The sequence below is a fragment of the Pimephales promelas genome, chromosome 17 (genome assembly GCF_988280905.1).
Source record: "Pimephales promelas chromosome 17, fPimPro1.hap1.1, whole genome shotgun sequence".
NCBI classification, from domain to species: Eukaryota; Metazoa; Chordata; class Actinopteri; order Cypriniformes; family Leuciscidae; genus Pimephales; species Pimephales promelas.
In genome coordinates, this window is record NC_142785.1 from 9648298 (window position 1) to 9674374 (window position 26077).

A 26077-nucleotide genomic window follows, 5' to 3' on the forward strand; every position below is an offset into this window, starting at 1 on the left:
GATATAGAAGTTGAGAGTGAATCCAGACCAAAGCTGCAGGGAGCACCGGGAACAATTGTGATCGGACTTGGACCTCAGCAAACAAGCCCAGTGTAAAAACGCCTAAAGATCTTTTTGTTCACACCAGAATGAGTTTGTTGATTGCATTGATTCAGGTTTATGCCATCAACAATTCACTATGAATATTCACAAAGTTAGAATGCTGCACTTTAAAACAATACCGAACTTGTGCTGAGGGGAAGTGCCAGTAGTCGAGAAGCAAGCAGAGAAAAAAAAAAGCATTTTTCATGGACAAAGTAAAGGTACTCCTTGTAGAAAATGTACAAATAAATACTTTTAGATATTCAATTGCTATTTGGAGCATTGTGATCACTAGACGAGGTTGCTTAATGAACATTTGAAAACCTCAAATTCTGCCAAAATTTACATTTTTCACTTGTTTGCCTTTAGCTTGTAATTAGCCTGTGCGTATTCGACTCTTTTTGCCAGCACAGGTCACAAATATGTAACGTGACTTCTAAAACACTTTAAATGTTTTCTCTGCCATAAAAAAAAAAAAAAAACATTTAACATATTGTACTAAGAAAGACAGTGCCAATGGTGCATTATTAGGACGTGTCAACCTAAAAATTGACCGTAAAAACACGTAAGCTTTCATAAGATCTTCTTTTAGGGATGTGCTAAACTGCATACTTTGTGTCTAGTTGTTGAGATGTCTGAAAAATTTTGAAATAAGTAGTTTGGCAGATTTCTATTTACTCCGCTGACATCTCATTATTAACACTCAAAGTGTATTAGTAGACGTCTCTGCTCAGTGTGGCTCAGGCTCTGTAACTCCTGATTCTAAACAGTGTAAAAAAATGCCCATGTAAATATACAGTGAGGAACTTCCTAACACCCATTATTTTATATATATATATATATATATATATATATGTATATATATATACACAGAGAGAGAGAGGGAGAGGATATATACATCAATACAAAAACTACACATTTTGTAATAAAAAAAAGACAGTAAAATACTTTATTTATATGGACTGTACTTGAAAATCAGGCCTGAGCATTCCTGTTCCTCATTGATTCCTGATCCGACTCAAATACCCCCTCAGGGATCAATTAAGCCAACTCAATACAATCTAGTTGAGTCTGGTCAGTATATTTTTAAACAATAACACTGTCAGTTAATCAAGTCAGATGTACAGTTTTTAACCATGGGCTTGCTTATTTGTTTTGTGTAAACTGAAAAAAAAATATGCTCTAGATTTTAGCAATTTTACACACACACTCAAACACATACACACAATTAGACTCATGTACACAAATGTAACTCTGATTGTGTTCGACTTAAAAAAGAACGTTGTATACACCTTGAGAGTAAGTACATTATGGGATAATTTTCATTTTTGGGTGAACTATCCCTTTAAGTGCCACCTCAAATTGCTTTCAGCTTCTTTTAGCTCCTAATCTTAAACAAGTCCTACTTTTAATAAGAATTTTTTTGACAATTAAGTCAAAGCTTAAACATTTTTGTTAAGTTTTGTACGACCCCTGATGTCTAGCACAATAACTCAATTTCACACCCCTTACATAACTTTTCTTTGACACTGCTAAAGGAAAATCATTCCACAAGTTTACTTCGCCTCACTTGCAATGCCTTTGTTTTTGCAGGTGTTTAACTGTGTGCTTTCCAAAACAGCTCATTTGAGAATCATTGTTTTTTAAGACTCAGACCTCTGAACTCAAAGAGAACGGTTTGTTTCTATTAGCTTATAAACCAGGGCCTGTATTCATAAAGATTCTAAGAATCCTCTCAGAAAACTCTTAATTTAGCTTAAAAACTTTAACGTAGGAGTCTTAGCTTAAGAGCGATTCGGTACTGATCTGAGAGCAACTCTGAGTAAGGAAAAGATAAAAACTGTCATCTTAGTGAGTAGGCAGGGTTGAAACCTTTGCTATGTATGACACACCCTTTTGAAGACTGTGATTGGTTGGTTGTCCAAGAAGGAAAAAATTAGCAATTTTAAGTATAGAGTTTACTCACACACACACATTATATATATATATATTTATATATATAAATATATATATATATATATATATATATATATATATATATATGCGCGTGTGTGTGTGTGAGTGTGTGTGTGTGTGTGTGTGTATGTATATATAATGTGTGTGTATATAATGTATATAATAATGTGTGAATGATAAAAATTGCTCCACTCTTTCCAATTACACTAATTGCTGTCTATTTAAGTGGTGGTTTGATTTATCGCGTTTGATTTATCAAACATGAAATAAAAAACGAGAAAGATGAGAAAGCCCAACTGGACAGAAGAACAGTGTTTACTTGTTAGTCCAGTTAGTGGATGAACACTAGACCATCAATAAAGAAAAAAAATGGGCCGGGTGTCACGGCACGGAGCAAGAAGCGGACGTGGGAGCTTATAGCGCAAATTATTAACGGTTCATTCCCCTGCTTGTGCGCACCAGGGAAGCCTGCTATATTCATAAATGCAGTTTTTTGAGCCTGCAAGGTGGGACATAATAAGGTGGGACATAAGAACTGCAACATTATAAGAGGTTCTGAAAGTGCTGTAATGTTTGCATGATCACTGCTTACAGAAGGTTGTGACAGACCCAAATCACTGCTGCTTTATTGCATTTTCCCATTTGCCAAATATCTTAATGTAGTGATTACTTTCATTTCTGGCGTTATGGCATTGCGCTGTGTTGGAGATATTAGCGTGTCTCTAATAAGATCAGTCACAAACATGATCCCTGCACGATCTTGTCTATAGCGTCTTATTAAGTCACTGTCATCTATTGCAGCACATTTCTTCTCCCTCACCATCTCTCTGGCATTTTCTCCTCTGCTAAAGAAACTCAAAAGTCCTTATCCGTACTCCTAACAATTTTGACCTTAAGACCTCTTTTAAGGGTTAAGATTCTTTCTAAATTATTTTTTTCTTTACTAGGATTTTTTCTTTAATTTTAAGAGTAAACGCCCACATTTCTAAGAAATTCCTTAGAATTTTGTCACTAGGAGCTACTTTTTGCATTAAGATTTTTTATGAATACGGGCCCAGACAATTAGGCCTATGTTACTGATCTGAGTTACAACCAGCTTGCAGAACTCTGATGGAAATGGCAAAATCAATCGCAATTAAAGGTCAGATGATGATTTAAATTGAGTGGGGACATGTCATCTGACCTCAAAAAAGAAAGAAATTCATAAACAGATAAGATTAAAGAAATAATAATAATAAAAAAAGTAAAAGTCTCACATTTGAGCCAGAACTCGATCAGATTCTGAAGTCAAAATTTAAAAAGACACCTTTGATTTTTCGGTCAAATTAAGCAACACACTCCGCCCATTTACTCAATGATCACACACAAACAGCTCTGACATTAATCCATGTTTTTAAAACAAATAATATCGTTCAATTAAAGCCTGTTCAGAATAACCGAGTTACGAGAACATTAACGGATATGCAACTTTCAGCAAACATAGTACACAACAATGAAAAATGTAAAAGGCTACATTTCGGACGAGGTACTCACCTACTTTTCCAGAATTTCGCTGAATCAAAATAATTGCAATAGGACCATCCGATTAACACAGGCAGGCATTAGACAAGAGCACAGACAGCTCCGGGATATTTTACAGATTAAAAAAAAACTACGCGAGAAATAACAGACTAATATATAACCACCTGAAATCGCACAGCAATCTAAAGGTCAGAGTCAGCGACAGAGTGAGCGCGCTCTGGCGGGGTTAAAGCACCGAATATCCGTGTGGTAAAACACTAAATTATAGCTTGACACCGCTCCTGGTGTAGCCTACTACCGTAAACATTCGCAAAAATAAAGTATAAAGACTGCAGAAGACGAGTGCGTTTTCCAGCCGTGTTTGAAAGTTGAAATCCCGCCCCCTGTCCACGCCAGTATAGTGGTGAGATACATCCAGCTGCAAAACAGCGATAGAAGTTTCAGACCAGTAGCGCCAGACCAGCAGAAGTAGGCTAATCGACCAGCAGCCACAGGACGGAAGCGAGGGGCGGAGCTTATCGTAAATGTAGTAGTTTGCTACACATACTTAATGCGCTTTTATTAAATATGAGCTGTTTTCGCATGGATTTATTCGGATCCATATCTACAATATTTAAAAACAATATTTTTTTTGTACAATGAGTATATATATATATATATATATATATATATATATATATATATATATATATATATATATATTGTAATTGTCATGTAATTGTCAATGTAATTGTTCACTTTTTAATTTTGAAAATATATTAATAAATAACCGATGTAAAATGTTTCCCATTTGATTGTTATAATAGCTATATTCATGTTCATGTTGTTACAAATAGCTACTGGCACAGAGTATGGCCATTTAATGTAAAATAAACTGTATTAAATCAACGCAATGGCTTGAACAAGTGAAACGTGTGCATTTATAAATCGGAGAATATGGTGAGTTGTCTTCTCTCTTTGTTTACTGGCATATAGAATAAGACTCTTCACTCTATGTACCAGAGGAATCTAGGAATCAGCTAGATTTAAACAGCAAAAAGGAATATAAAAAGTGTGAAACCTGCTAAAAGGGGTTTTAAATAAATTAACAAAACATTTAAAACTTTAAACTTAAACTTCAAAATAACCAATTTAAACCATGGCAGAGGCCAAAAATGTGAGGTCATCTACGTAGCCATCACTGACATAACTGCAATACCTTTGTGATGAGTAACTGTACATATATGTTTCATATATGAGATATTTAAAGGATATTGGTTTACTTATTCCCTTATTGAACACTTTAGCTTAAAGCACCTACAGCAGGGATCTCAAACACAATTCCTGGAGGGCCACAGCTCTGCACAGTTTAGCTCCAAACAGCTCCAACTCACACCTGTAAGGAAGTTTCTAGTAATCCTGAAGACCTTGATTAGCTGAATGGATCTGGATCAGGTGTGTTTGATTAGGGTTGGAGCAAAACTGTGCAGAGCTGTGGCCCTCCAGGAATTCAGTTTGAGATCATTGACCTACAGACAACAAGATTTTGTTGTACAGACAACAAGGACAATTTTGGTTCCAATGCTCTCCTTCCAATAATCAATTTTTCCATTAAAAATTAATGCTACTTTTTATTTTATTTGTTATTATTTTTTTAATAAATGGAATATTTCATATTAAAATGCAGTGAAGGCCTTTAAAATCTTTTTCCTTTTCTTTTTAAGAAGTGAGAATACTGCCATCTGGAGGTGTTAAAAAACATGTGCAATGTATAACTTTTGCACCCCTGGAAAAGGGGGAAAATAGACATTAATAAATGAGAAGAAGACACAGATTTGTGCTGTTGTCTGCAGTGCAAGATCATTTCTTTCTCTTTCAACACATAACATGTAACAGAGAAATTGAATGTACACGTCAAACATTGGTTAACATTAACATGCAGACTAGATCAGCAATGCAGATGTATCACAACAATCACAATAACATTGTTATTTAAAATAGAATAGAATAGAGCTTTATTGTAATTGTAAACAACGAGATTACAAATGAGATGAACATGTTATCACTGTAAAAAATTTTCCTGTAAATTTTACAGTAAAATACTGGCAGCAGGGTTGCCAGCCAGTTACTGTATTTTTTACAGAATAGTTCTGTAATTTAATTTACAGATTTTTACTGTATTCTCTGATTACAGTAAATAACTGTATTTTTTACAGTAGTTCCATGATTCTTTGTATTCGCTATATCTGGGAAATATGTAAAATGCCAGCTGAATTTTAAATGTTAATTATTTATCAACTGCATAAACTTTAAACAATTGTTTTTAAATTCAGTAAGTGTTGTATAACACGCAACTTAATTCCCCTATTACTTCACAAAACAAACAAACTATTCAACATCCTATAAAAACAGGTCAACATTTATTTAATTTATAACTTTAAAATATGCATGAAAAAAAGCATAAAACAATATCTTTTGTATTTTTTTGTATTTTTTTTTTTATTTACAAATGGACATGAAATGATTTTTTTTTAATTACTTAAAACAAATAAGCCATCAGGGCCCTTCACACAAAGAAGAAATACGCAAATGACATTTAAAACGACAAGTTGACCAACATGATCATAATAAAATGGTTCTGAAAAAACCCCCAAAACAGACATGAATGAATTGTCACCTCTTCGTTCCCAGACAAACATGTCCAAACAACAAGGCCCCAAGTGAGTCCAAAAAACGTATGATCAAAAATGGAGAATAATTCAGCTCCGGATGCTGTTCCATCACAGGATGCAAAGAGTGGCTAGAAATATTGAAAAGGACACTACATTAGATATATTACAAAACATAATGATACAGTCAGAGACAGACAGAGGGATGACAGATACAGTTAGAGTCAGATAAAGAATATTAAAAGGTTACAATTAAAGGAAAAATAGATATTTGTGTGTGTGTTTGTGTGTGTACTTACATTTCAGAAATTCCACTGAACACACCACTTTGCAGGGAAGAGTGGCAACACGTGGGTTCACTGCAACCTGTTTCTTCTGTACCATTTGCCCTGTCCTTTTAGATGGCAATTTTCTTCTTTGTTCCTCTCTTACAAAGCACATAAAGGGTCAGGAAACAGACAATATGTAATTAGGATTGGTTTTAAGTTTTTCATGCTTGTAATCATGATTTTTAAATCTGTTAGAGCAGTGTTTCTCAACTCCAGTCATGAGGACCTCCCAGGAAGACCTCCCAACCCTAACCCTATGTCCACAAATTAAAACACCTGATTTTACTAATTAAAGGGATAGTTGACTTTGAAATTAATTTTTGATATGTTTTAGCTTACCTCAAGGGCATCCAAGATGTAGGTGTCTTTGTTTCCACAGTATTTTCAATTTTGATATTTTTAAGTCGAACCATTCTTGTCTTCAGTCATATAATGGAGGTCTATGGTCACCACCTCAAAGAGCATGCACAGAGAAGTCCAAATTAAACATGATTTAATGACTCGTAAATGTAAGTACACATTGATGGCCTAAGACACGAAACGAGCGGTTTGTGTGAGAAAACGAATGACGTACGAGACGAGTGACGTATACGCGCGAGAGATCACTTCCGTTTGTCTTAGGCCATCAATGTGTACTTACATTTAGTCATTAAATCATGTTTAATTTGGACTTCTCTGTGCGTGCTCCCAGTCCACGAGATATTCCAAGCGGCCGCCCCGTCGTCGGGAGTCGAGGATCTCATGGACTCGATAGATGTTATCGTCTTCGGGATCTGCAGGAGGAGGGGGCACCTCCGCAGCACCAGACCCTGGGGAAGAAGGAGAGAGAGGGTTAGTGTAGGGCTTCAGCAGGGAAACATGGAAGGTGGGTGCGATGCGGTAGTGAGCGGGGAGGACCAGCCGGTAGGTAACGGGGTTGATCTGCCTCTGTATCGCGAAGGGTCCGATGTATCTGGGACTCAGCTTCCGACAGGGCTGTCGGAGACGGATGTCCCGGGTGGAGAGCCAGACCAGTTGTCCGGGAAGGTAGTGGGGGGTGTCGGCGCGACGAAGGTTGGCCTGGTTCTGGTGTCTCCGAACAGCCCGCTGGAGGTGAGTATGAGCTGAGTCCCAGACTCTCTCGCTCGTCTGGAACCAATGGTGGACTGCTGGGACGTCTGATGGTTCTCCTGACCAGGGGAAGAGTGGAGGTTGGTAGCCGAGTATGCACTGGAATGGGGTGAGTCCGGTGGTGGTTTGTCGGAGGGAGTTCTGTGCATACTCGGCCCAGGGCAGGTAACGACTCCAACAGTCCTGATGATCGTGGCAGTATGACCGCAGGTATCTCCCTATCTCCTGGATCTTCCGCTCAGTCTGGCCGTTTGACTGGGGATGATAACCCGAAGTGAGGCTGACGGTCACTCCCAGAAGGTTGAAGAAGGCCCTCCAGACCCGGGAGATGAATTGGGGTCCTCGATCGGAGACAACGTCCTCTGGGATACCGAAGTTTCGAAAGATGTGCTGGAACAGCGCCTCCGCTGTTTCAAGGGCTGTTGGCAGGCCTGGAAGGGGAATTAGCTTGCACGCTTTTGAGAAGCGGTCTACTACTACTAGGATGCAGGTGTGATTGTCAGATACGGGCAGGTCGGTGACGAAGTCCACTCCGATGTGCGACCAGGGTCGAGTGGGTATGGGAAGAGGGACCAGTTTGCCTTCTGGGAGATGACGGGGAACTTTGGCCATGGCACAGACTGAGCATCCTTTGACGAACCGGGAGACATCCTGGGCCATACCCGGCCACCAGTAGCGCTGTTGGACGAGCGAGAGAGTGGACTGGCTGCCTGGGTGTCCAGAGCCCGGAGAGGTGTGAACTGAGTCCATGAGGGACAGGCGTAAACGGGTTGGAACATAGACCCGTCCCTCAGGACCTCCCGGCGGAGCAGGTTCAAGCTGTGTGGCTTCGGCGATGTGGTCATCCATGCTCCACTGAATGGGGCTGACCACCACGGCTGGAGGGAGAATGGTTTCGGACTCAAAAGGAGGGACCTCGGGTTGGAACTGACGAGAGAGAGCGTCTGCTTTCACATTCTTATCTCCGGGGCGGTAGGTGACTGAGAAATTGAAGCGTGTGAAGAACAGGGCCCAACGGGCTTGACGGGGATTGAGTCTCTTGGCCTCTCGGAGGTACTCGAGGTTACGGTGGGCCGTGATCACTGTGAAAGGGTGTTGGGCTCCCTCCAGCCAGTGCCTCCATTCCTCCAGCGCGAGTTTGATGGCCAGTAACTCCCGGTTGCCGATGTCATAATTCTGCTCCGCCGGGGACAGTTTCTTGGAGTAGAAGGCGCATGGGTGGAGTTGAGGTGGGTTCCCCTGCCGCTGAGAGAGGACCGCTCCTACCCCTGAGATGGAGGCATCCACTTCGACGAGGAACGGTAGGGCAGGGTCCGGAAGGGCCAGGGTAGGAGCGGAGCTGAAGGCGGATTTAAGGTCTTGAAAGGCGCGGGTGGCTTGGTCGTTCCAGGATAGAGACTTGGCCCCACTCTTGAGAAGGTCGGTGAGGGGAGAGCTGATGGGACTGAAGTTCTGGATGAACCGGCGGTAGAAATTGGCGAACCCCAGGAAGCGTTGAAGCTCCTTACGGGTGGAGGGTTGTGGCCAGTGGAGTACCGCTTCCACCTTCCTCTGGTCCATGGTGATTCCGTGGGGAGTGATGATGTAACCGAGGAATTGGATGGTGCTTTGGTGGAATTCGCACTTCTCCAGTTTGAGATAGAGGTGATAATCTCGGAGCCGGGTGAGTACTGTTTGAACGTGCTGGATATGGGAGGTCAGGTCGGGGGAGTAGATGAGGATATCGTCGATGTAAATGATGACAAACTGATTGAGGAGATCGCGGAATATCTCATTCATGAAACCTTGGAAGATGGCGGGTGAGTTGGACAATCCGAAGGGCATCACGAGATATTCGTAGTGCCCCGCGGGGGTGATGAAGGCGGTCTTCCACTCATCACCTTCCCGGACTCGGATGAGGTTGTAGGCACTACGAAGATCTAGCTTGGTGTAGATGGATGCCCCTCGGAGTTGTTCCAGGGCGGCTGGGACCAGAGGAAGAGGATAGCGGAATTTAACTGTCGCTTGATTGAGGGTACGGTAGTCGATGCAGGGGCGCAAGCCTCCATCCTTTTTCCCCACGAAGAAGAAGCTCGAAGCGGCAGGGGACACTGATGGTCGGATGAATCCGTGGTCGAGAGCCTCCTGGATATACTCCTCCATGGCCTTCTGTTCCGGGATGGACAGAGGGTAGATCTTACCTCACGGTAGGACCGCCCCGGGCAGCAGATCGATCGCGCAGTCCCATGGCCGATGTGGAGGTAGGGTGGTCGCTTGGTGTTTGTCGAAGACATCCTGGAACGCCCGGTAGGGAGAGGGGATCTCGGGAGGATGTCCCACAGATGGGCTCTCCACGGAGGTGGTGGAGAGGGGAACGGACGGAGTGGTGGTATGAACGGAGGTCCTCGTCACAGATGGCAGGCAGTGATGGAAGCAGTCCTTACCCCACCGTAGAATCTCGCCGGTGGACCATTGGACATGCGGGGAGTGGGTCTCCAACCAGGGGCGTCCCAGGATGATCTCGGCCGTGGAGCCCTCCAGCACCAGGAAAGATATCTCCTCCTTATGGAGCCAGCCGATCTCCAGCCCCAGGTCGGGACTACGATGTCCTACCCGACCACGCCCCAGAGGTTGACCTAGGATGGTCTGTACTTGCAATTTGTGAGGGATGGATCGTTGCCTGGTTTGCAGCCGGTTTAAGGTGGACAGAGCGATGAAATTGGCCGCTGACCCGGAGTCGATCAGCGCCTGAACTGAAATGGAACGGTTCAGATAAGTGATAGTGGCCGTAGTACATTTCAAGGGGGAAATGGGTAGTGGTAGATGGACTGTACTCACAGCGGGTCGGGGTGGACGAACGGGGCAGGAGGCGAGCAGGTGGCCGGAGGCTCCACAGTACAGGCACAGACCGCTGGTGATGCGCCGATTTCGCTCGGACACTGGCAATCGTGAGGTCCCAATGTCCATCGGCTCTGGTGCTGGAGGACTGTGATGGCGGGACGCTGGACGAGGAGGTGGGAGTGCAGGGCTGTCGAGCTGGCAGGCAGTGCGTCGCTGATCGATGCGAATGGATCGCTGGATGATGCTCTCTATGCCAACAGTGTCGTCATAAATCGCGAGCTGGAGGCGGATGTCTGAATTCAGGCCATGACGGTATGCGGTGATGAGCGCGCTCTCGTTCCAACCGAGAGTGGCGGCGAGGGTGCGGAACTGCAGGGCATAGGAGGCGACTGACGATCTCCCTTGCCGCAACCGGTACAGCTGGTCTTGAACCGAGATGGAATGTGCAGATTGCGAGAATACCTCGATGAAATGACCGGAGAAAGCAGCAAACGTCCGAGTAACTGGACCTCGATCTTTCCACAGGGCATGAGCCCAATTGAGCGCTCGACCTCGCAGGAGTGAGATGAAGAAGGCAACCTTAGATCGTTCGGTGGGGAAGGCGGATGGATTCATCTCCATGTAGAGCTCGCACTGCAGGAGGAAGCCGCTGCACTCCTCCTCCTCGCCAGAGAAGGGCGCTGGTTGGGCCATGGGACTGACAGAGGCAGATGGGGAAGAAGTGGTGACGGTGGCCGTGGAGAGTGCTGGAGCGCTAGTCCGGGGAATGGTAGGAGAGGGTGGGGTCGGTGTAGCGCTGGTGCTCGGGGTAGGTTGCAGCATGTTGTTGGTCTGGTCTCCTGTCACAGACTAGAAGGACACAGATGGATGAGTGTAAACCAGGTTTATTGAGACAGGTGATATGGTAGACAGCTGGTGAGTATATAATGAAGAAAGTTCGGTAATGGAGCGGGAAACAGTCTGATAAAGTATCTCTTATCTTGAGCAGGTTTGGAAGATGGAGAGCTGAGGTAGCGGACGGATGACCAGAGGAAGACCGGGGACCAGGAGCGGAGGACGAGCAGACTGGACTGAAGTAAGCGGGTAAGTATTCCTTGAAGCAAGCAGTAGAGTAGCGGGAGTCTGTAGCCGATGTGTCGACGAGACCAGACGGTGAGTGACTGTGAGGAGTGAGTTTATAAAGGGAGGATGATTGGGACGGTGATTGAAGCGGGCAGGTGACGGTGATTAGAAGGCTGGGGAGCTGGAACGAGTGGGCGGAGTGAAGGTGTCTGGTGCTGACGCAGATGGCTCCGTGACAGAAAGAATATTACACAAAACAATTAGATAACAATATCAAAGGTATGTGGAACATTTTAAATAACATTATTAAAAATAACACTAGACAGGCTACTTATCCCCAATACTGTCACGCGGTGGGTGCAGGCAGAAGAACAGGCGGATTCCAAAGAGCTCCAATATAAAGGTTTAATACAAATAATCCAAAGACAGGCAGGCAGAACATAGAGTAACATTCACATTGACCGACAAACACAGACTGGAGGAGAGAGAACTAAATACACAGGGGAATCAAACTAAACGAGGTGCAAACAGGTGTGAATGATGATGACAGGACGAGGAACAGGTGGCTGGTTGGGGAGTGAGTCCGGGAGTAGAAACAAAAGGATCCGGGGAAGTGTGGTGATGACGGGACACACTGGTGAGGACGACAGACTGTGACATCACTCCCCCCTCCCGGTAGGCGTGGCCTCACGCCGTAACATCAATGGGAAGGGGGGGGTGGGCGCCCTGGAGGCTGTGGAGGGCGTGGTCAGAAGGGAGAAGCTCGAACTCGGCGGGGCTGGACGGAACCAGCGGAGAGGAGAGCTCGAGCTTTGCAGGGCTGACGGTGAGCGCAGGCTTTCAGGGGATCAGAATCAAGCGGGGCCGCCGAATCGGGTAGATTATCCCCCGAAAAGTCACTGCGGTCATGTTGCAGTTGGGTCGGTCAATCTGTCACGCGGTGGGTGCAGGCAGAAGAACAGGTGGATTCCAAAGAGCTCCAATATAAAGGTTTAATACAAATAATTAGTGATGTGACATTTGAAGCGAGGCGTCGGAGCTTGTGTCGAGCAAAAAGGGGCGTGCCAGATGAAGCCGCGATTCGAGGCTTGTGTTGTTAACGTGAAAATCACGTGACTGATGACAAACGAGGCCTCGGTTTGTGTGAAAACGTCATCGGTTCGGTCTGAGTGTCGTTTGTTCGAATCTCGCGCCACCTTGTGGGTGTTGTCAGGAGTAATTGAATCAGCTGAAGTAGCGTCAGGGAGTCAGAGTTAGAGAGATGTTTTATCGTCGTTATTGTGCAATATATGTGTTAGGGCTGTATATTATTACATTATTAGGTTAGATTAGTTATAGTTTATTGTTAGTATTAATTATAGCTATATTATAGTATTGTTATATTAATTAGATAAGATTATTTTGATTGTTTTGGATTTGGACTGGACTGGTTTTTGATTTGGATTGCCCTTTTGGAATTGTTTGCTTTTTGTGACCTAATCCTTTTTTCTTGTAATGGAGCCAGCAAGAAAGAGCTTATTATTATTTTACTGTCTTGATATAGCTAATAATCCTCACTATATGGCTGTATAATATTTAATGTCTAAGCCTGAACACACTTGAAAAAAGTTGTCTCTGTATAAGTAAGTTCAGACAGAATATACATATTTTATTTTATTCCCAGGCAATGGACAAATGTCTGCTCAGGTATTTGCATTATTGCAAATGAAAGGTTACAGACATTAACAGTGAGAAGTAAAAAATAAAATAAAACAGGACAGGGGACATCATAAGTCTGCTCAGGTCATCGCTTCAGAATTAAATAATTTGTTTGCTATTTCTTTGCACAGTAGCTAGGTGTCACTAGTGAGCAATACTGAATGAAGCTTCGAGTAATGAACCTTTGAGTGAAGCAATGGGCTGCGAGGTCTCAGTGGTTCAGGAAGCCTCATTTTGCCATCACTACAAATAATCCAGGCAGGCAGGCAGGCAGGCAGGCAGGCAGGCAGGCAGGCAGGCAGGCAGGCAGGCAGGCAGGCAGGCAGGCAGGCAGGCAGGCAGGCAGGCAGGCAGGCAGGCAGGCAGGCAGGCAGGCAGGCAGGCAGGCAGGCAGGCAGGCAGGCAGGCAGGCAGGCAGGCAGGCAGGCAGGCAGGCAGGCAGGCAGGCAGGCAGGCAGGCAGGCAGGCAGGCAGGCAGGCAGGCAGGCAGGCAGGCAGGCAGGCAGGCAGGCAGGCAGGCAGGCAGGCAGGCAGGCAGGCAGGCAGGCAGGCAGGCAGGCAGGCAGGCAGGCAGGCAGGCAGGCAGGCAGGCAGGCAGGCAGGCAGGCAGGCAGGCAGGCAGGCAGGCAGGCAGGCAGGCAGGCAGGCAGGCAGGCAGGCAGGCAGGCAGGCAGGCAGGCAGGCAGGCAGGCAGGCAGGCAGGCAGGCAGGCAGGCAGGCAGGCAGGCAGGCAGGCAGGCAGGCAGGCAGGCAGGCAGGCAGGCAGGCAGGCAGGCAGGCAGGCAGGCAGGCAGGCAGGCAGGCAGGCAGGCAGGCAGGCAGGCAGGCAGGCAGGCAGGCAGGCAGGCAGGCAGGCAGGCAGGCAGGCAGGCAGGCAGGCAGGCAGGCAGGCAGGCAGGCAGGCAGGCAGGCAGGCAGGCAGGCAGGCAGGCAGGCAGGCAGGCAGGCAGGCAGGCAGGCAGGCAGGCAGGCAGGCAGGCAGGCAGGCAGGCAGGCAGGCAGGCAGGCAGGCAGGCAGGCAGGCAGGCAGGCAGGCAGGCAGGCAGGCAGGCAGGCAGGCAGGCAGGCAGGCAGGCAGGCAGGCAGGCAGGCAGGCAGGCAGGCAGGCAGGCAGGCAGGCAGGCAGGCAGGCAGGCAGGCAGGCAGGCAGGCAGGCAGGCAGGCAGGCAGGCAGGCAGGCAGGCAGGCAGGCAGGCAGGCAGGCAGGCAGGCAGGCAGGCAGGCAGGCAGGCAGGCAGGCAGGCAGGCAGGCAGGCAGGCAGGCAGGCAGGCAGGCAGGCAGGCAGGCAGGCAGGCAGGCAGGCAGGCAGGCAGGCAGGCAGGCAGGCAGGCAGGCAGGCAGGCAGGCAGGCAGGCAGGCAGGCAGGCAGGCAGGCAGGCAGGCAGGCAGGCAGGCAGGCAGGCAGGCAGGCAGGCAGGCAGGCAGGCAGGCAGGCAGGCAGGCAGGCAGGCAGGCAGGCAGGCAGGCAGGCAGGCAGGCAGGCAGGCAGGCAGGCAGGCAGGCAGGCAGGCAGGCAGGCAGGCAGGCAGGCAGGCAGGCAGGCAGGCAGGCAGGCAGGCAGGCAGGCAGGCAGGCAGGCAGGCAGGCAGGCAGGCAGGCAGGCAGGCAGGCAGGCAGGCAGGCAGGCAGGCAGGCAGGCAGGCAGGCAGGCAGGCAGGCAGGCAGGCAGGCAGGCAGGCAGGCAGGCAGGCAGGCAGGCAGGCAGGCAGGCAGGCAGGCAGGCAGGCAGGCAGGCAGGCAGGCAGGCAGGCAGGCAGGCAGGCAGGCAGGCAGGCAGGCAGGCAGGCAGGCAGGCAGGCAGGCAGGCAGGCAGGCAGGCAGGCAGGCAGGCAGGCAGGCAGGCAGGCAGGCAGGCAGGCAGGCAGGCAGGCAGGCAGGCAGGCAGGCAGGCAGGCAGGCAGGCAGGCAGGCAGGCAGGCAGGCAGGCAGGCAGGCAGGCAGGCAGGCAGGCAGGCAGGCAGGCAGGCAGGCAGGCAGGCAGGCAGGCAGGCAGGCAGGCAGGCAGGCAGGCAGGCAGGCAGGCAGGCAGGCAGGCAGGCAGGCAGGCAGGCAGGCAGGCAGGCAGGCAGGCAGGCAGGCAGGCAGGCAGGCAGGCAGGCAGGCAGGCAGGCAGGCAGGCAGGCAGGCAGGCAGGCAGGCAGGCAGGCAGGCAGGCAGGCAGGCAGGCAGGCAGGCAGGCAGGCAGGCAGGCAGGCAGGCAGGCAGGCAGGCAGGCAGGCAGGCAGGCAGGCAGGCAGGCAGGCAGGCAGGCAGGCAGGCAGGCAGGCAGGCAGGCAGGCAGGCAGGCAGGCAGGCAGGCAGGCAGGCAGGCAGGCAGGCAGGCAGGCAGGCAGGCAGGCAGGCAGGCAGGCAGGCAGGCAGGCAGGCAGGCAGGCAGGCAGGCAGGCAGGCAGGCAGGCAGGCAGGCAGGCAGGCAGGCAGGCAGGCAGGCAGGCAGGCAGGCAGGCAGGCAGGCAGGCAGGCAGGCAGGCAGGCAGGCAGGCAGGCAGGCAGGCAGGCAGGCAGGCAGGCAGGCAGGCAGGCAGGCAGGCAGGCAGGCAGGCAGGCAGGCAGGCAGGCAGGCAGGCAGGCAGGCAGGCAGGCAGGCAGGCAGGCAGGCAGGCAGGCAGGCAGGCAGGCAGGCAGGCAGGCAGGCAGGCAGGCAGGCAGGCAGGCAGGCAGGCAGGCAGGCAGGCAGGCAGGCAGGCAGGCAGGCAGGCAGGCAGGCAGGCAGGCAGGCAGGCAGGCAGGCAGGCAGGCAGGCAGGCAGGCAGGCAGGCAGGCAGGCAGGCAGGCAGGCAGGCAGGCAGGCAGGCAGGCAGGCAGGCAGGCAGGCAGGCAGGCAGGCAGGCAGGCAGGCAGGCAGGCAGGCAGGCAGGCAGGCAGGCAGGCAGGCAGGCAGGCAGGCAGGCAGGCAGGCAGGCAGGCAGGCAGGCAGGCAGGCAGGCAGGCAGGCAGGCAGGCAGGCAGGCAGGCAGGCAGGCAGGCAGGCAGGCAGGCAGGCAGGCAGGCAGGCAGGCAGGCAGGCAGGCAGGCAGGCAGGCAGGCAGGCAGGCAGGCAGGCAGGCAGGCAGGCAGGCAGGCAGGCAGGCAGGCAGGCAGGCAGGCAGGCAGGCAGGCAGGCAGGCAGGCAGGCAGGCAGGCAGGCAGGCAGGCAGGCAGGCAGGCAGGCAGGCAGGCAGGCAGGCAGGCAGGCAGGCCATAGAGTAACATTCACATTGACCGACAAACACAGACTGGAGGAGAGAGAACTAAATACACAGGGGAATCAAACTAAACGAGGTGCAAACAGGTGAGAATGATGATGACAGGACGAGGAACAGGTGGCTGATTGGGGAGTGAGTCCGGGAGTAGAAACAAAAGGATCCGGGGAAGTGTGGTTCAGATGACGGGACACACTGGTGAGGACGACAGACTGTGACAAATACTTCATTGATAATGATAAAAATATCAACAACATGGAAGATGTGGTTAATGACTTAATGAGATATTGTTGCGCCGATTAAATTAAAAAAGGTTCGAGAGAAAATTAAAGCACCATGGTACAACAGTGCTACGCATGCTGTCAAGAGAGAAACTCGCAACTTAGAGCGTAAATGGAAACAAACTAATTTAGAGGTCTTTAGAATCGCGTGGAAAGACAGTATGTCACGTTATAAAAAGACACTAAAAACAGCTAGGGCTGAGCATCTCCGCAAACTAATCGAAAATAACCAAAATAATGCAAGGTTTTTATTTAACACCGTGGCTAGACTAACAAATAAACAGACATCACCAGAACAAAATATACCGTTACAGTTTAGTAGGAATGATTTTATGAATTACTTCAATGCGAAAATAGAAAGCATCCGAAACAAAATTATAAATGTACAATCCGCTATGGTGTCTTATGATTCAGCTTCAATTATGGCCCCTCTAGAACAACTAAACCGCTTTACAACGATAGGACAGGAGGAGCTAAATAAACTTATCATTGCATCTAAACCAACAACATGTTTATTAGATCCAATACCCACTAAACTACTGAAAGACCTATTACCTGCAGTGGAAGAGCCTCTCCTCAATATTATTAACTCGTCTTTATCTTTAGGTCATGTCCCAAAAATATACAAGCTGGCTGTAATAAAACCGCTCATTAAGAAACCGCAATAAGATCCAAATAACTTGGCAAATTACAGACCCATCTCAAATCTTCCATTTATGTCCAAAATACTTGAAAAAGTAGTGTCCGCTCAATTGTGCTCTTTTTTGCAAGAAAATGATATCTATGAAAAATTCCAGTCAGGATTCAGACCGCATCATAGTACAGAAACTGCGCTAGTTAAAATTACAAATGATTTACTTTTAGCTTCTGACCAAGGCTGTATCTCAATACTAGTCCTACTTGATCTTAGCGCTGCGTTCGACACTATAGATCATATAATACTCTTGGATCGACTACAAAACTTCACTGGTGTCCAGGGACAGGCATTAAGCTGGTTCAGATCGTACTTATCGGACCGTTCTCATTTTGTCTGTTTAAATGGGAAAAAATCAAAGATAACGTCAGTAGACTATGGAGTACCGCAAGGATCGGTTTTAGGCCCTCTGCTATTATCAATATATATGCTGCCACTTGGTAATATTATAAGAAAACATGGAATTAATTTCCACTGTTACGCTGACGACACTCAATTATATATTTCATCACGACCAGATGAAAACACTAACTCATCTAAAATGACAGAGTGTCTCAAAGATATAAAATGCTGGATGACGCGTAATTTCCTGCTATTAAATTCAGATAAAACGGAGGTATTACTTATTGGTCAAAAAAACTACTCACAAAACCTCTCACAATACAACTTTAATATAGACGGATGTCCTGTTACTTTATCCACTACAGTAAAAGACCTGGGTGTTATACTAGACCGCAACTTGTCTTTCAAAGATCATATTTCATATGTTACAAGAACAGCCTTTTTCCACCTTAGAAACATTGCTAAGCTACGTAACATGCTATCTGTTTCTGATGCTGAAAAATTAGTTCACGCATTCATGACCTCGAGACTAGATTACTGTAATGCTTTATTAGCCGGTTGTCCTGCATCCTCAATAAACAAGCTACAGTTAGTACAAAATGCAGCTGCTAGAGTTCTTACTAGGTCAAGAAAATCTGATCATATAACACCGATTTTATCATCTCTACACTGGTTACCTATTAAGTTCCGCATCAACTACAAAATACTACTACTGACCTATAAAGCCCTAAATGGTTTAGCTCCTATGTACTTATGGGGCTCGACAGCCTTTTAGACAAACGGGTCGGCGCGTATGGTTGGGTTGCGGAGAGTTCAGGTTACGGAGAGTTTGTGAGTTATAACGGAAATCATTATGAACATCAGCTATGCTAATTATTTCCCATCTGCCTTTCTGCTGTTATCTCGGGACGCTTGTCCCGAGAAAAATGGCGTTCGTCAGGTCCAGTGTTGTGTCCAGCCTCTCACGGGGATTTCGGATGCCCCAACACCTGTGATGAGACGACTCAACGCCTGTGAAGAGACGACTCAACGCCTGCGATATGTTATGGCGCCGTTTGATTCATAAACAATATTTATATTTAATATTTATATTTAAACAATATGAATGTAAGCCAGAGGAGAACTGGCCCCCGACTGAGCCTGGGTTCTCCCAAGGTTTTTTCTCCATCCAATCTGATAGAGTTTGGTTCCTTGCCACTGTCGCCTTGCTTTTGGCTTGCTTTGAGCTTGCTCAGTTGGGGTTATTTAGTGTTTAGCAATGTTGTTGATCTGTGTTGTGCTACTTTCATGTTATCACTGTGAAGCTGCTTTGATACAATCTGTATTGTGAAAAGCGCTTTATAAATAAATGTGACTTGACTTGACTTCAATAATTTTTTTGCAACCGTGGGACCAAACTTAGCTAAACAAATCCCAGTTCCACAAACATTAGAAAGTAGATATGATAACTTAATGGAAAGAAATCCCAGTTCAATATTTCTGACAGCTGTTGATGAAGAAGAAATAATAGATATCATTAAAGGATGCAAAAACAAACCATCCACTGATCATGATGGAATAGATATAAAAATTATACAAAAAGTAATAGAGGGGATCGCCAGACCTCTAACGATTATCTGCAATTTATCATTTCTAACCGGTCAATTTCCAACAAAAATGAAAATAGCAAAAGTCATTCCCCTATACAAAACGGGAAATAAACACCACACAAATTATAGGCCTGTCTCTCTACTGTCACAATTTTCAAAAATTTTAGAAAAACTATATAACAACAGATTAGAGATATTCATTGATAAAAATTAACTACTCAATGACAGCCAATATGGATTTAGAAAAAATAGTTCAACATCACTAGCACTAACAGAACTCATTGAAGAAATCACAAACTCCATAGACAAAAAGAAATATGCAGTTGGGGTATTCATTGATCTAAAAAAAGCATTTGATACAATAAATCATGAAATATTAATCAGGAAACTGGAACGAATTGGGATCAGGGGGTAGTTTTAAACTGGGTAAGTAGTTATCTGAGAGACAGACAACAATTTGTGAAGATGGGAGATTATTCATCTGAATATCTGGGCATGACTTGTGGTGTCCCCCAGGGGTCAGTGTTGGGACCAAAGTTGTTTTTATTATACATCAATGATATTTGTAGAGTATCTGAAGTATTGAAATTTGTATTATTTGCTGATGATACAAACATATTTGGTTCAGGGGACAGCTTACAGCAAATCTTGGAATTAATCACTTCAGAATTCAAGAAAATAAAACAATGGTTTGACATAAATATGTTATCGATAAATTTGAGTAAAACCACATTCATGGTATTTGGAAATGGTAAGTCAAATCATCAAGCACAGATACAGATAGAGGGTGTTAACATAAAAAGAGTACGTGAAAATAAATTCATCGGAGTGATCATAGATGAGAAGATTTGCTGGAAGCCTCACATAAAATACATCAAAACCAAACTGTCCAAAAGTATTGCAGTCCTAGCAAGAGCTAAGCACATACTGGAGCTTAAATCACTTAGCATTTTGTACTGTTCACTGCTGTTATCCTATTTGAATTATTGTGTAGAGGTTTGAGGAAGCACTTATCTACATTCACTACAGCTACTAGTTATAATGCAAAAAAGAGCCTTGAGAATCATTCACAACGTTGGATTTCGGGATCACACAAATTCACTATTTCTACAGTCTGAATTGCTAAAAACTCAAGATCTAATTGAATAACAAATTGCAGTATTCATGTTCAAAGCAAGGAATAGCCTATTGCCTGGGAATATACAAAAGATGTTTACTGAGAGGGAGGGAGAGTACAATTTAAGAGGAAGGGGACATTTTAAGAATAATAGATTTAGAACTACAAGGAAAAGATTATGTTTATCAATTTGTGGAGTTAAATTATGGAATAAACTAAATGATAAACTAAAGCAGTGCTCAAACATATTTCTATTTAAAAAAATGTACAAAGAAATTATTTTCAAGAGGTATCAAGAAGCACTGTAGTTTCTTGTATATATCTGTATAGGTGTATGGATATATAGAACAACATGATAATAATAATATAAAATTGTAAATGTAAGACTGTAAGAATTTAAGGGGTAGGAGTATATAAATTTTACTTCTTCCTACTCCTTACTCCATAATAGAAGTATGTCAACAGCAAAGAATTATACATATATATTTTTTTGCGGCTCATTTGTTTTGATTTTTCCTAAGTTTTTTAAAAACATTGTTTTATTTTATATACTTTCTTTTTATGCATGAAATAAAGATTTCAAATTCAAAAAAAAAAAAAAGAAAGAAAGGATGTAACAATAGAAACTATTGTTGAATATGTTGTTCGAGTGGGGAACGATAAGAGGTACACACGGGAGAGTAACCACATGAAATGTGTGTAGATTCCTAGTGATGGCCAAATGAAGCGTTTCAAAGCATTATTGCTTTCTGATACAATAGGGGATTATCACGCTTCCGGGTTTCATGGGCGGGATTTGTCAACTTTGTGCATGTCCACTTCCGATGCAGTTCAACTGAGACGAATGCTATTTATGTCACTACTCTGTTCCACTTTGTAAATCTAACCAACAACGCCAACCCTACTTAAGTTTCCATGGATTCCCGACTGAATTGAGTATAAGGAAGAAGTGGATTAAAACTTTAAAATAAAACAAGGTAGCACATTTGTTTGCAGGCGGCACTTTAGTGAATCAGATGAATTTGCCAGGGATGCTGTATAAATAAACTTATTGTAGTCCTTCATCAGTTTGCCAGCGAGATAGGTGATTCAACGGAAGTGGCAGTGAACAAAGATCACAGAATCCGGAAGTACTACGTATCAGCGTGATAATCCCCTATTGTGTCGAAAATGGTTCATTACTCAAAGCTTCATTCAGATAGATATTGCAGCACCATCTCCTGGTAAAGTAAATGTAATGCAACAAAGCTGACAACAATAAAATTTAAGTTGGCGTGTATGTTAACGCCCCATTTATTACGCGTTAACACTGAAACAGTGTTAGTGCTGTGAAACTCATTTATATATTATATAATTTTACAGGTACTGATGAATTTCATGTGTTCACCTTGATGATAAAACATTAAGCATGATGTGTGTGTGTGTAATTATTTCTTTAGACAAGGACAGAAGATCAGACCAGCTGTAAAAAAGTTGGAAACCATCACATAAATTCTAATGGTTTCGATTAAAATACTAATAGGAACCATTGCTTTTACCATTTAAACCACTACAGAATTATTTTTTTGTAGTGTGTTTGGGTTATATTCCATTAGGATTTAATGCCCCCACCAATAGAACCCAACACATATCAGTAGAGACCCACAGAGACGACTATAATTCCCATTACAACAAATAAAATTCTCATGAAAACCATTTAATCCAATAGAATTTCTGTAATGGTTTCCATGACTATAGAAACCATTTAAATTACTGCTTCTTTCCTGTGGGAAGCAGAACTCTATAACTTGTTTACTGGTGGGACTGATTTTTTTGTAGGTTGAAAGGGATGTGCTTGTGTAACTGGTTGAACCTTAGTAGTAGAGGGTTTTTGAAGTTTCTGTCTTTGAAGTTTCTCCATCATTATCATCACTACATATGTAAAAATATTTGTATTCAGAAATATCAAAGAACTAACCTTATTTGGGGAAATAAGTTTAAAGTGTTCCCAAACACAATTGACACCATCTTCTCGATGAGAAGCTTGGGTTGAGGGGAACATGACTGCTCTGCCGGAACGTTCGCAGCTGGCTACACGATGGACGTGTGGGAGAGGTGGCGGGTCGTGTGTCTGGCGGCTCTTTCTGAGGAGGACGTTGAAGATATCTACATTCGGAACCATGAAAACAGGTCTTCTGCTGATTGGATTAGGCATTGCCCTGGTTTATTGAGGAATTAAGAAGACGGTGACAGCTGTCCAAAGCCTCACAAGGCTGCCCGTGATGATTGAAGCGGTGGGCAGAGCTGTCAGCACTGAGACTGTCTATGAACCAGAATATGGATAACATCATGGAGAAGCTCACAGCTTTGCAAAGGCAAATGGATCGTTTCAGAGACCAAATTGGACCATGAGAATAGCCGTGTAAATTTAATGCGGCTACTCGCCCGAAGACCAAACAATCCCAATCTTACCTGTTTTCGGCCGCCCCCAACCAGCACTGGCCTTGGCCAAGGCCGCTGTTGGAACAACAACTCCCCCGGAAGAGCACTGCAGTGAGCCGCTCTTGCGTTCCTTCCCCAACTCCCCAGACACCTAGTGATTGTTGACTCTGTCTGGGACCTGATCAAGGTTGTCTCCATGGTGTAGAGAATCTGGAGTCGCCAGGTGGGCATCCTTCAACCTCACAGTTGAAAACAGTTGCTGGACAAGCAGATCATCAGATAAAATTAATTCATGATTCACAGGGATATCGTCGGAGTAAATATATGATAGACCCAGTTGACATATTAATATTTAATTATAATCCCTTTTTGATTAAATATTGATATACAATTGAGCTAATTTTTACCTGTCTGTAACACGTGGTCTATGCAATTAATTATAATCAATTTGTGGTTGATGGCCGAGTACACATGCATGCAGATGCAGGTAACATATCATCCCTTAACATGTACATGTAATAACATGTAAGACTGATCTGGTCCAAACCTGTGTGAATAATTATTAATTATCAATTATTAATTATTATATGAAAATTCCCCATTTAGTATCAGGTCAGAATCTTTACAATGGCAACTTGCTGTGTATCCCTATGACAATCCTGCGGACTGAGGAACCTAGATTACAGCCCATTCACACTCATTTGGACATGCTTCAATATCTGACGCTTTAGGCGCCCTTTAGCGTCAGTTAGATGACGCCCTAGGATCGCGTGTACCCTACCCCCACCCCACACCTAAACCTAACCGCGTCCTCTAACTGACGCTTTCCTTTAGCGTCAGTTAGATGACGCCGTAGGATTGCGTCATGTAACTGACGCTAAAGGGCGCCTAAAACGTCAAATATTGAAGCATGGTCAAAGGTGAAGCCTTGGGGTGAGAATGCGTTGTAGATTATGATGCAAGGCATAGCGACTCTGCAGGCCTACACATACATGAACTTTTACATTTATACAGATATCCAATCACCCGCCCCACACCCCGTCCCTCGCCTTCGCCGCTTTGTACCCCCCAGTCTGACAGGCGTGTCTGTGACCAGCACCTGAATTGGCTGCAGGACTGGATGGCTGCTTGCCTGTGCTGGGCTACCTCCATCCCCCACTCCCCACCCCTGTTGGAAGTTTTTGTTCTTGTTGTAAAGTGTACTGATTGTGTGCTAATGTTGCTGGGGTGTTTTTTTTTTCCTGTTCCCACACTGCACTCCTTACAGGAGCATAGTCTGGGGGTTGCCTTTTTCTGCACCTCTCCTCTCATGCTGTATTTTCTCAATTCCCTGTCTTCCTGTCCTGTTTACCCACTTGTTATATCGTATATATGTTTGTATGGACAGGTTGATGGCTAATTTCACTGGTACTTGTCACAATAAAGGGTTTACTTACTTGCTTCCTTAACTTGGGAACTACTTTTCTTTCTTACTGGCTCCATCACAACACTAAAATAAACTCAATCCACTCTCAATAATAACGCCAATCCAAACACCGACTACTACAACCCACGGTGTTGCCATGGTTTGACTTCACTTTTATAAGAAATACAGTCGCCAGTCAAAGCAGTCAGGTGGTTCACTACAGGAGTGAGTGTGTTTGCTTCAGACGTAATTTTCAAATGACTAGTGAAGTAATGATATAAGCTCTGAAGCAGTGGTTCATTGCAAGGACCATTCGAGTTGTCGGTGTCAGACGTAACATCACTATAGAGGCCCACAAATTTAGTAAAGAAGAATCAAGATAGTTTTGAGTGTTTGTCTTTATTAAATAGAAAAGACATACATAGAAAACATACTGGATGAGTTGCTGGTTTCTGATTGTTAAAGTTTGTTGTGCTGGATGAGTGACTGGTTGGTGCAAAGAAGTTGTGCTGGATGAGCGACTGGTTGTTGCACAGTAGTTTGCTGTGCTGGATGATCGACTGATTGCTGCAAAGTAGTTTGATGTGCTGGATGAGTGACTGGTTGCTGCAAAGTAGTTTGTTGTGTTGGGTGAGCGACTGGTTGCTGTAAATTAGTTTGTTGTGTTGGATGGGCGACTGGTTGCTGCAAAGTAATTTGTTGTGCTGGATGAGTTGCTGGTTGTGGATCTGCAGTAAAAGCAGATATGGAGTGTTTTTTTTTGTGTTTTTTTTTGTTTTGTTTTTTTGTAAAAATGCTCTTTTAGGGCACCTTTATAGTATATGTAGGTCTGTGTACACTGACAGCAGTGAAAATGTTTGGCCTTTTGACCACAAACAAGGCCACAACTGTATATAACATAATCTAAAACAGAGGTGAAAAAAATGTCTTTGGTAGTACACGTTTTAAAAAATATATTTTATAGACATATTTGAAGCTATTTTTACACACACTCACCTCCATGTTCAACAGATCGTAGTTTATGTCCAGCTAAATGGGTCATTATTTGATGATACTGGCTTGGCTGTATATGTCACATGATGTGCATGTGAATAAATTTGCATCTGCATGACAGCGCTGTGGTTGAGGATCTTTACCTCTCTGCTGAATTGTTATGTGCTGAATAGGCACAAAGAGAAAATGTCCTCACATTTTTTTTAAAGACATTCTTTCCACTATATTTTACTAGAAACAATTAACTATAGCATTTAATCTGACAAGCTAACTAGCTGGTTAATCTTGATTAACAATTGTAAATTAGTTTATTATTTAATTGAATTGATTCTTGAAATGATGTTTTAGAAACAAAGTTCGGGAGGAGCACGTTCAAATAATTGATCAAATTATCACATCATTCCAACCAGCTGTCGACAATCAGTAATTAACATGTCCATCCAATCAGCTTGAGTTTGAGACATATATAAAGAGTTCAGATGCAAAAGCCTCTAAATGCCATTTGAAATTTTCTTCTTTAATGATGATTTTTATCAAACTTGTATATTTAAGTTCAGTAATTTCACTTAAATAACAATTAATAGGTAATTATCATTGCCATTTAAGTGAAATCACTGAACTTAAATATACAAGCTTGATAAAAATGATCATTCTAGAAGAAAATTTCAAATCGCACATAGAGGCTTTTGCATCTGAACTCTTCATATATATATATATATATATATATATATATATATATATATATATACTAATTTGACTCACCAATGTTCCTCGACAGTTTTGCAGCATCTTGGCTTGCTGTTTTGCTACCATGCAACATGACATCA

General features: G+C 44.9%; 1 protein-coding gene and 1 long non-coding RNA gene across 4 annotated transcripts in view; both read right to left on the reverse strand.

Moving 5' to 3' along the window:
* svild (supervillin d) overlaps positions 1-3963 on the reverse strand; it is a 264346-nt gene extending 260383 nt beyond the window's left edge. For 2 of the 3 annotated variants that reach the window (XM_039691117.2, XM_039691110.2), the window contains exon 1: positions 3571-3963. The gene's annotated coding sequence lies outside the window, so the exon portion shown is untranslated. The remainder of the gene's footprint in view (positions 1-3570) is intronic. The other variant, XM_039691113.2, reaches the window with a different exon arrangement.
* A 2091-nt stretch (positions 3964-6054) lies between these two features.
* Positions 6055-7152, reverse strand: LOC120470778 (uncharacterized). Its single transcript, XR_016147166.1, has 3 exons — positions 6875-7152; positions 6506-6633; positions 6055-6337 (listed from the first exon to the last, which is right to left on the reverse strand). It is a non-coding gene; the product is annotated as an uncharacterized LOC120470778 (long non-coding RNA).
* Positions 7153-26077: the final 18925 nt, after the last annotated feature.